Source organism: Erpetoichthys calabaricus, chromosome 3, assembly GCF_900747795.2.
Source record: "Erpetoichthys calabaricus chromosome 3, fErpCal1.3, whole genome shotgun sequence".
Classification (NCBI taxonomy): Eukaryota; Metazoa; Chordata; class Cladistia; order Polypteriformes; family Polypteridae; genus Erpetoichthys; species Erpetoichthys calabaricus.
In genome coordinates, this window is record NC_041396.2 from 141,193,696 (window position 1) to 141,205,492 (window position 11,797).

The window sequence follows — 11,797 nt, forward strand, 5'->3', positions numbered from 1 at the left end:
TTGCAGGTTTGTGATTTGTGTCACTATCCCTCATTAGCAGTTCCATGGGTCAGGGAGCACAACACCTACACTGCCAGTTATAAAAGGCTGAGAAAAGGCAGAGTAGTGGAGGAGATTTAAAAGAGATTCTGAAATAAGGGTAGCCAGACATAGAAGTGAAATGAAGGAGACACTGAAAGAAAATGGCTGAACCATGAGTGTGATCATTTCCTGAACACAGAAGAGAGTCCTCGTGGTTAGCAGGATCAGCCCTGCACTGATGCAGCTTGGGGCCGGGGAGAAATTATCGACTGTGGTATCTTTCTGCAGGTACTGACAGCAGGTGACAGAAGGAGAGTCCAAGGGTCCATGTTTTGGTACAAATCACATACATTCTGACAGGGAGTAGGATAGATGTAATGCTTGTCGGAGGAGGAACTATCAGTCACATACACGTGGGAATACAAGGACAGAGTTACAGAGCGAGCTTACAGTCACTAGAATGCCTCATTTGTAAAGAGGGTGAGGTATGTGATGGGGCTCTGTTAATGGATGGAGTACTGGAAAACACTGAAGGATTGCTGTTCTATTGATGGGACTTTTGTTTTATTATAGGTTTTGTAAATTGTAATTGTTTACTGGACACTATTTCACACTGTTTTTATGGATGTGTATTTATAAATTGTTTATACCTGCACCAGTAAAGTATGCCTTTCGCACATTTTTTTTTTTTTCACCTGAACTTGCTGTTATGTCCTCACTTGTGCTAGTCCATCCTCAGTTAGGAACTACCATTGTTCCAGCAGCCGCTGGTGTTGGGTCATCACTATAATCAGAAATTAAAGCTCCCTTTTTGAAGAAAACGTGCAGTTGAGGCAAATTGTAATAATCTCAGATTATATATACAGTTTATACTTATTCATCAAGAGCAGAATACCTCATCCATTGCCTGGTGAATTGCCCATATGAAAACAACAGAGTATTCCAAAACAAGAAAGTAAAAATGTATAAAATGGCTTAAAGGTTTGGAACATTGACCATTAGAAATCATTTTTGTATGAGACAGAAGTCTGCAATTTACTTGTCAGGTGTACACTGATAGAATGCCAGGTATTTGATCAGTCATTTCTGGCACATGATCTACTGAGTTGCTCTCTTAATTTTTAGTTACTTGCCGTAAAGCCCTTGCTGAGGAAAGACTGAGAGTGTGATTTATTATTTATCTCCCTTTTTCAGGTGTGCAATACGATACCTTCTGTGAGATTATAGGAGTCATCCCTAATGTGTCTGGCCTCTGTATTTATGCATTTAGAGCATTGTTCAGGTTCTTCACTGTTTAAAGCAAACATGACTACCTTGCATTTCATGATGGATTAAGTAGGTTTACTTTACTGGTAATCTAAATAAAGTTCTTAGGAGAGACACTGCTTCTTAACTGGTAATTCTGAAGTCCTCTGTTTCTATATTTAAAACCTTAACAAATGTAAGCATTGTGGAAGTTTAGTCAATATCATTTGCTAACCATTAGTAGAAATGTAATAAGTAGTAACTTACAGACGTAATATCAGAATGGATCACAGCCACACAAAATTTGCAGTTCATTTTAATAAATAATATTGTTCTGTTACTTGTCTTTTATTTATGTATAGTACAGTGTCAAAAAGGTATGCAAAACCTTTCGAAATAACCTTACTTATGTATACATTTTTACATATGGTCTGATCTTTGTTGTATCGATCAGTACATAAAGAAATCTCCAGGCTGTAATTTCCAAATACCTTCTTTATTACAGTAAAATCTCCATCTCACACTGTCCCTCTAGGAACTCTCCTCCCATCCCTCTCCCAGTTCCTTACATATAATTTTTTACAGTGCCACCTACTGTCCAAAATTAATAACACAACATAACAATCTTCATGTAAATTACCATAATGACCTAGTATTTTACAAACTGTTGTATTGTTCTTGTAAATATTGAATACATCATTCAAACATTCAGTGTAAGCTGGAGAAAACATGTCTTCAAGAAAACTTCAACAAAAGCTAGTTGGTGTCAGTAATTAGCAAACCTGGAATCCAAACAATGAAACAAGATTGGAGGTGCGGTTTAGAGCTATTTTGAGTTATATAAAAGATTCAAACATTTTGTGTTTGCTATTCACAACCTGCATCTGCAAATGTAAAGCATGCCATGCAACAAAGAGATCTCATAAGATCTACGATCAAGAATTGTTGACCTATGCAAAGTTGGAAAGGTTTACATGGTAATTTCAAAGAGTTTAGGTATTCATTAGACTACAGTGAAACAAACTTTGTGTAAATGGAGATCATTTAGTACTGTGGCTACTGAACTTAGAAACGGATGCCCAGCCAAGGCACAATGTAAAATGTTAAATGAGGTAAAAAAAGAACCTTAGGACATCAACTAAATACTCGAAGGAATAACTGGAACAGGTTAATATCTCTGTTCATGAGTCTAGCATCCACAAAACATTGTACAGTCATGGAGTCCATGGCAGTACACCAAGGAGGAACCCACAGCTCTCTAAGAAAGCATCACCCCTGGCCTGAATTTTCCCAAGGACCACCTTAATACTCCATAACACTATTAGAAAAATGTTTTCAGAGTGATGGAAATAAGGTTAAATTGTTCAGGAAAAATATGCTACAGTGCATATGGCATGAAAAGATCACCACATACCAATATGAAAACATAATCCCAATGTATGGTAGAGGGAACATCATTACTTAGGACTGCTTTGCTGAATTGGGGCATAGACAGCTTACCATTGTTAAGGGACAAATGAATTACCAAGTTTATCAAGGTATCCTACAAGATAATGTCAGGATAATGCCAATTGAAGGTCAGTAGAAGTTGGGCGATGCAGCAGGAAAATAACCCTAAACAAAGTAAATCTACAACAGAATTACTTCAAAAAAGAATCCGACTTTTGGAGAAGTCCAGCCAGAGCCCAGACTTTAACCTAATGGAGATGCTGTGGAACAGCCTCAAGAGAGCTGTTCATGCCAAACATCTTAAGAATATGTGTGAGCTGAAACAGCTCTGTAAGGAAGAATGGTGCAAAATTCCTTCAGTACATTTTGAAGGTCTGATTCGCAGCTACTGGAAGTGATTGTTTGAGGCTGTTTCTGCCAAAATAGTTTAGACCAGTTATTAAATGCAAGGATTCATTTGCTGTTTCCACAGCACATTATGAATGTCTGATGGGTGCGTTGGAGTATCACCTTGGTGCCCCATATAATGGGATGTCAAAAAATAATAATGGCAGAGTTGTCTTTGCAGACTGGAGTTCAATCTTGAACTGTGAGCAAGATGGCAATTTTATGGGCTAAAAGGTCAGAAGAGACAGGGGTCTAGGAAGATGGGCAGCAGAAGTGACATCAGCGATGGAGTAACTTTGAAACTTCTGTTCTGCAGAGGAAGAAGAAGAAAAGTCATTAGCTCATAGTGCCAACCCCTGGTCCAGCAGGTAGTTACCATCATCAAATCCCTTAAGCTGTCTCCCATGTGCATGTATGTGACCATATATAAATATAGGTACAGATGTATATACAGCCACACATTTATTTATTTACTTCTTTTTATTGTGTAATTACTTTTCTGATGCACAAATAGCTTACAGTATTTTATCAACAGTTCAAATTACATTGCCATCAGGAGAGTGGAGTTTTTTCAAAAGTTGAAATTAATAAAAAAAACTATTTAAGAACTTCTCATGAGAGAAGTCAAGGACTATAAAAGGATTGTAGGAAATCCCAGACATTGAGCTGAGTTGGGAGCCAGGGTGGCTAAGCGTCTGGGAGTGGAGGATTGAGTATTGTCATTATAGTTTATTTGTTGTTTATTGAGTATAGTGGAGTGGTGGTGCTTTGTGCACTTATTTATAATAATAAATATTCATTTTGGACTTTTATCTGGTGTCTGACATCTGGTCTGAGGGTTCAAGGGGTCGACAGTGCCTCTAATTGTCACAATTGTAATATTTGGGAACATTAAGAATGTATACAGTGTAACGGACGGCTGGGACCCTTGCCTACCCGGGACACCTGGAGAATGGAAGAACCAGGAGAGAAACAATATCACCCCCGGGACATGAGAGGGCAGCCCCCCTGGTTTGCATCAGGTGCCACGGGAACAGCGCTTGGAAGCTCAACCCTGTTGGAGCCTGTGGCCACCTGGACAGTTCCTGCTGGAAGAAAATCTGGGCGCACCTGGGGTGTGTCCTGGTGCCTGTGCAGCACTTCCGCCACACCAGGAAATGCTGCCAGAGTAGAATCTGGAATCACCTGGAGCAACATCAGAGTGTGACATAAAAGGGGCCACCTCACTCCATTCAGAGAGCCGGAGTTGGGACTTAGAGGACAGAGCTTGCGGGAGAGGATTGGAGGCGGCAGAAGGAGAGAAGAAAAAAGAATAAAGAAAGGAAAATGACTGAGCATTTGTGGCAGATTGGTGCACTGTGTTGTGTAAAGGGAGAAGAAAAGAAATAAATGTGTGTATTTTGGGACTTGTGTTTCTCGGTGTCTGTCTGTATCTCGGCTGATCTTCCACAACATTCATGCATTTTCTAATTTACTGATCTAATTTAGGAAAGACATTGCTTATCCTAGCGGAATTGTGTGCCAGGCAGAAACAAGCCTTGGATGGTGTGCCTCTCTATCACAAGGTATTAAAAATTTAAATTTATATAAAAAAGTGTATAGGTTGAACCCAGATGTTCTTAAGGCATGCCCATATCCAATAAAATCAAAGTATAAAAATAAAAGAACAAAACAATCCATGTGCTGCGGTGGGTTGGCAACCTGCCCAGGATTGTTTCCTGCCTTGTGCCCTGTGTTGGCTGGGATTGGCTCCAGCAGACCCCCGTGACCCTGTGTTCGGATTCAGCGGGTTGGAAAATGGATGGATGCATGAACAATCCATGTGAATAAATGGATGTGTCTGTGTGGCTGACCAGTTACTATGTCACTTAAATCCTAATAGATGATGCATCACAAACGTGATTTACGAATCCCATACCTTATGGCATATAACAGAGACATACTGTATGCACTACATGGTACATTGCAAATGGTAGCTCTCAAAGTGTATGTTGATTACTCAGATTTCAACTCTTCTTGGAAGGGTAGCACAACTATTAAGCCTGCTAAAACTCTAGACAAGGGGTCCTCAAACTTTTTAACAAAGGGGCTAGCTTACAGCCTTTCAGACTATGAGTTGGACAGAAAGGGGAAATGTACAAAATATATGGGCATAATGCCATAAATCTAGGTATATTCAAGAGACAAATTGTTTTCTTTGAAGTTAAACAAGTTATCTGAAATGTAATGAAATTACAATATACAGTAGAGTGTTACTTCAACAGTACTTAATTCTAATACTTAACTAAATCAATATGAACTATGGGTCTGTTTTTGTCTGACAAGGAAGTCTGTGTTAGGTTCCATTTTTGTCACTGCCAGTCATAATAGGTGATGCAGGTGTGCATCAGTGAGTCTGGATCTGGTTGGAAATTTGATGTTTTAATCTGGAAAAGGTCTGCTCACAGATGTATGTGCTTCCAAAGTGCATGTTTTTTTTTAGGATTAGGGTAAGTCTCAGGTGGAAAAGAATAATATACATAAATTAGGCTGCTTAACTTGAGTGTGTCATTCAGACTGTCACAGTTTTGCGATTCTGTCAGTTCCAGTTGTTAAACGGGATCAACAATCACAATGTCTGAGGCAAAAGGGTTCCAAAACAATCAAATCTCGATTGCATGTACATGAAGCTCTCAAAATCATTTGTGGAACTGATTTTATAACATTTCCAATGCTTTTGCACATTTGTCAACTGGGAATGAAACTGGTGTTTTTTCAGCTGATTGTGTCTGAGTATTGGTAAGATGGCAGACGTTTTCTTCTTTTACTTGTTAAAAAGGAGGCTCTGTTTTACTTCAGATGCCTTTACATGTGGATGCATGTCACTGATGAGTTTCCTCTTCCTTTGAAGCTCCATGTTGAGACCATTTAGTAGCTGTGTTATATCTGTTAAAAAGTAAGGTGCCATTTCCATTTTTGATCACTAAGTTCTGCATCTGCTTTGTTTTTCAACTACAGAAATATGTGTTCATTTCCATTACATTCATAAAAATGTTTCAGAACTTGCCCCTAGCTTAGCCAACGCTCCTCTGTGTAGTACAGAACATCTCTGTGTGCAGTATGCAGTACTCTGACAAAAAATCCTGAAATTGTCTGTGATTGACAGCATTTGCTCGAATGAAGTTAACACAAGACACAACAACTTTCATGACAGAGTCCCACTTAACTGATTTGGAGCACAGTGCTTGTTGGTGGATCAAGCAGTATATTGCAATCGGACTCATGTGACGCATTGGTCCATCTCTCTGTTGATGTCTGCAGCCACTCCTCTTGCAGAACACACCATGCTCGGGGCACCATCAGTGTCGCACAGGTTAAATTAGACCAACTGAGCCCCAAATTATCAATATTTTGGCAGACTTTTTCCAAGATGTCCTCTGCTGTTGTCATGCTGTTGATGCTCTGCAGTGCAGCGAGCTCTTTTGTGATTTCAGATTGCTCATTAGTTCCCCAAATAAAAATCAAAAAATGTGCGAACTTCATTGCTTTCATCAAGTGCCAGCGAAAAATAGCACGTCTTTAGATTTTCTTTGCAAATGCATAAGCAGATTGTCACCCATTTCTTCCACCCTACATGTAATTGTTGGTGCAAAAAGACTGAATAAGTCTGCCTTTTCTGGACACATCTCCTTAGTAACAGAAGCCAGACATTCTTTAACAAACTCTCTCTCGGTGAAAAGTCTACCACAGATAGGTATTAGCTTGGCTACTTGAAAACTGTTTATCTCTTTTTGTTTTAAATATTCACTTTACTGAATCATCAATCCATTTTTTAATTTTGAGATTTTTTTCTGATCTCACCTGCTCCATCAGACATTTGTATTTTTCTTTATGTCGAAATTCATAGTGCTGACAAAAGCTGTATTCTTTGAAGACAGCTATAGACTCTTGACAAATAAGACAAATGGCTTTGTCCTTGCACTGAACGAAAAAATAGTCATTGGTACACTGTTTATTGAATATCCTGTGTTCAAAATCGTTCTTTTCTTTGAAATTTTATGGGATTCACTTAATGAGTTAGAGTGAAATGATGACATTTACTTTGGTTTACGTAGGCCTATGTTTTGGAATTTAATGTTCAATGGGCCAGACCACACACATTGTGGTTATTGTTTAAATGGGTTTGTAAAGTGATAGCCTAGGGCCGTAGTTTGAGGACCCCTGTTCTAGGCCTAAACTAATAAGTATTACTGCTGTCTAATTTATGGGGTGCCTCCAACACCTTCTGTTATCTGGCCTCACTATCGCATATACTTGCATATAAGTTGGGTTTTGAAACCCAAAAAATCGATCATAAAATCAGACCCCGACTTATGCAGCCATTCAAAAATACGACACTTCATTTTTTTTTTTTTTTTACATCTTCTTGCCTCCTCCAATCTCGCATCAGTTTCTCAGACACATTGAATTTTGTTGCAGCAGTGCAGTTACCAATTTCTTTCGCCATTTCAATGACTTTTAATTTAAAACCAGCTTCATATTTTCTTCTGATCAAACGCTCCATCATAGATTAGGGATGCTATCACGATAAAGGTGTATGATGATGTGAGATACAAAAACACAAAACAGTGAAAGCATCGCTTCAGAATAGTTTGGATATTACCGTGTGGTCATGTAGGCACAATACATAGAAAAAAAGGCAGTGTGCTCCATGGTTACTCTCTCAGGTGGGCATTAGCATATCATAATCTCTCGGACCAATAGAGTTTTCCACATTTGACTTATACGACTGACATTATAAAATACTGGAAATTATACAGTAAAATCAAGATCTGACTTATCCACAGGAGAACTTAAACACGAGTATATACGGTAACTCCTGGCAGATTAACCTTTTTTTTAGCTGGTTCCACAAGTCCAGGTTCACTGATCTTCTGCCTGAGATTGCCTTTTAAGCCTCAGCCTGTAAGTTCTTCTGAGGTCATTTCTGGCACATTTGGAAACATTCCTTTGGCTGTAATTAGTTTGTCTCTTGATGAGGGATGCCAAGTCAAAGATTTACCTAGAGTAACCTGCTGACCCCACACACCTTCAGAAATCAGTCCATAATATGAAGGGGTGTCACAATGTCAAATGTCCTCCTCTGGGCTGTCCCTCACAAAGAATATACAGTATATACAGTATATTATAACAGGTTGTGTGGCTGGCAACATGTTGTCAGGAGCAGAAAAGGCATTGCAATAGCAGTGAAAAGGCATAACAGTATCAGACAAACAGACTTTTAAAAAGAGGCATCAATGCTGATAACTTGTGAGCTCTTCCAAATATCAGTATAGGGAAACCACCACTAGCAGCTTATGACAAATTTTGTAAAGGCACAGCAGCTAGAATGGGGCCTTATCAATTTACTAGATATCTGGGTCCAGGATTATTGGAGCTGTAGTATAATGGCACTAAGACTTTTAAAGGATTTTCTTAGAGCTACATGATATTCAACGGAATCTCCTGGAAGTAATACCTGGTATGGGTTTACAGGTCATTCACTACCAGTGGCCTATTGAGATGAGAGTGAGCTGGGACAAAAATCAACTGGCAGAGAGGAAGATCAGCTAAACATTGGAAAGAACAGGAGAGAGATATGAAAGTAAGTGAAATTTGATAATTGGGGACTAGACTTCGTGTAGGAAGGTCTATAGGTCAACTAGGGTATATATTGGCTTCTATTTGCTGTGGTACTTTATATTCTCTTTTATGCATCTCTCATTTGTGTGCATTTTGTTTAAGTAACAATCATTTTTCTTATATTTAGTCTTTGTTACACTTTGTTCAGGTAGGTTATTGAACAAAGCACCATGAGGTACCTTGATCACAGGTCAAATCTGTGTATTTCTTTCTACATATTGTGTGTCATTTTTGTGGTCAGCATTGTGTTTTCTTGCATGTTGCCTTGACTTTTATTTTTACTATGCATTTATATTGGCTGTTTCCACACGATTCTGCTGAAGATTAAGCAGACTTAGAAAATGGTATTGTATGGCTATACATTTGTGAATGTGTATAATTTTCTGAATGCATAAATCTGACAATAGCAAGAATTATGAACTGAGTTGATTTTTCAAAAAGTTATTTTTAATACATGCTGAAATATAATAACAGTCTGTCTCTTGATTCAATGTGTGAAATACACAGCCCATCACAATTCAGTTCGATTGATATTCGCCAGAGAATACCACAACTGGCAGCTCCGCCATTGGCACACCATTCTCTTCACAGATGAGAGAAGGTTCACACTAAGCACATGTGACAGACTGATATCCCTGAAGTGTAATTGACTTGGTGTAAAGACTGTGATGATTAAGTTTTCCATTAATTTTTTGAGCAATTTAATTTTTCTTTATGCCGATATACTGCATTTGATTACATTGTTTAGAAAGCAATGCATTATTTGAATATAATGTCACGTTTACTGCCAAATCAAATCCAGTCCAGTGTGAATGAGAAAGCACCCCAAGTAATGATCAGAGGACTGACTTTTCCAAAATGAATGTAACATGGAGCTCTCCTGCAAAAGAGATGGAGCAAGAAATAGTGGATATTTAGAGCACCATCAGAAGCCCAAGAAAGACATAGACCTAAGACAAAGAGGAGACAATGATCTGGAGGTCCTACTATGTTAATGGTGAGATTAGTAAAGTATAAAGCAATGGCAATGCATATAAAATTCACTTGATTTAGTGAGAACTCTGAGTGCATTGAACAACACTGCTAAATTTGCAAGTGAAAATAACACTACTGGCTGTGCTGTAGAACATTACTTCCTTCATGTGGCACAATGTCTGAAACAAATCAGTCTTTATTTTATGTAAAGCAATTAACAGCATGCTCCATAACAAGTCACATTGTATAACAGTCACAATTTTAATACATTATCAAGTCTACCAACTGAATGTTACAGTAAAAACAGAAAATATAGGAATGACTGTGTGTTTACATGCATTACAAATGGTGTAATGAGGGCACAAATAAGTGTAAAACGAGTCCAAGTCAAATTATTGTAGAGATGATGTAGATGAGCTAATGTGGAGGGTCTACACTGGGACATGTGCCAGTTCAGCCTTCACAGTAGTCTCTGTTTGATATGATGGGTAGTGCTAGCTGGGTCTTTTATATCCTGAGGTCAAGAGAAGAAGGAGTCATGGATCTTCTTCTAGGTCAGCTTTTCCAGCGTTCCAGAGAGTAGCAGCCACAAAGCTGAAAAAGTATTTCCCTGTAGTCAGGAAACAGTTTTTGAACAGTAAAACATATGGTATAATAATAATTATTGTTACGAGATACCATACCATTTTTCAAGCCTGCTTAATCCTGAGCAGGATTGTGGGGGGGCCAGATCCCATCTCAGAAACCACAGGTTTTAAGGCAGGAACAAACACTGGACATGTTGCCAGTCCATTGCAGAGTGAACATACTCATCCACACACATACACACACACATTAGGGCCATTTTAGCATTGCCGGTATGACTAACCTGCATGTCTTTGGACTGTGAGAGGAAACCAGAGCACCCAGAGGAACCTCAGGCAGGGAAAATATGCAGAATCCACACAGGGAGGACCCAGGATATAAACCCTGATCTCCTTATTGCACTACCACTGCACCACTGTGCCACCCTATTATGATTATTATTATTGCTGTAACTATTACTATACAGTCCTGATGTTACTAAGTAAAGGTGACAAGAAAAGGATGATAGAAATATTAAATTGTCCAATATTAAATTAGATTTGAGAAAAGATATAAAACAGGGTGGTGGTGGTGGTGAGGGGTATACTGCTGTTGTCCCTGATGCTCTGGTAACAATAGAGTCATGGTTTACTAATAATATTAATAATAATAATAATAATAAAAATAATTCATTTTATGGTTTAGAGTCTTCTCAAAATGACAAGAATACACTGAATTGGTATTGTATCCCAGCCAACACAGGGAGCAAAGCAGGAACAAACCCCTGGCATGGCGCCAGCCAACCGCAGGGCACACACACACACACCAAGCACACACTAGGGACAATTTACAATCGCCAATGCACCTAACCTGTGTGTCTTTGGACTGTGGGAGGAAACCGGAGCACCTGGATGAAACCCACTGTGACGATGCGGGTTCAGGTCTGTGCTCCCATCCTCTATTAGGGAGCCCTTGAACCCAACACCGTCGGTAATGTCACAGATGAGCTAGACAGTGAGGCAATAACATTAGAGCAAGGGGATGATGTAAAAATGTGCAAAAGTGCTTTTATTACAATAAATCAAAACAAGTGTTCCAACAAAGTGCAGCAGTGCATTCACAATTCAGTAAATAAATAATCCATTAAAACAAACGTGGCACATGGAGGTTAAAATAGAAAAAACACAATCCTTTAAAACCGAGGTTAAAACGTTGTGCAGGAAGTAGTCTCTTAAAACAGTTACACAAATGAAAATCCCGGTGCTTCTTTTAAACTAGCATCTCACCTGCTTCTCCCGTTAGGGGCCTGCAGCAGGCGAGAATCTCTCTCTGTAGCTGACCTTCTCAAAGTGCTTCTGCTGCCACTACTACTGTCAGTCACCTTACTGAGCCTTGGCTCCGGTCAGCTCCCCCTGACAGTGACTTGTGATTCCCCAACGACCAAGGCTCCCACGCGGAAGACACCATATCCTAAGTCCCGACTCCCGCTGCCTTC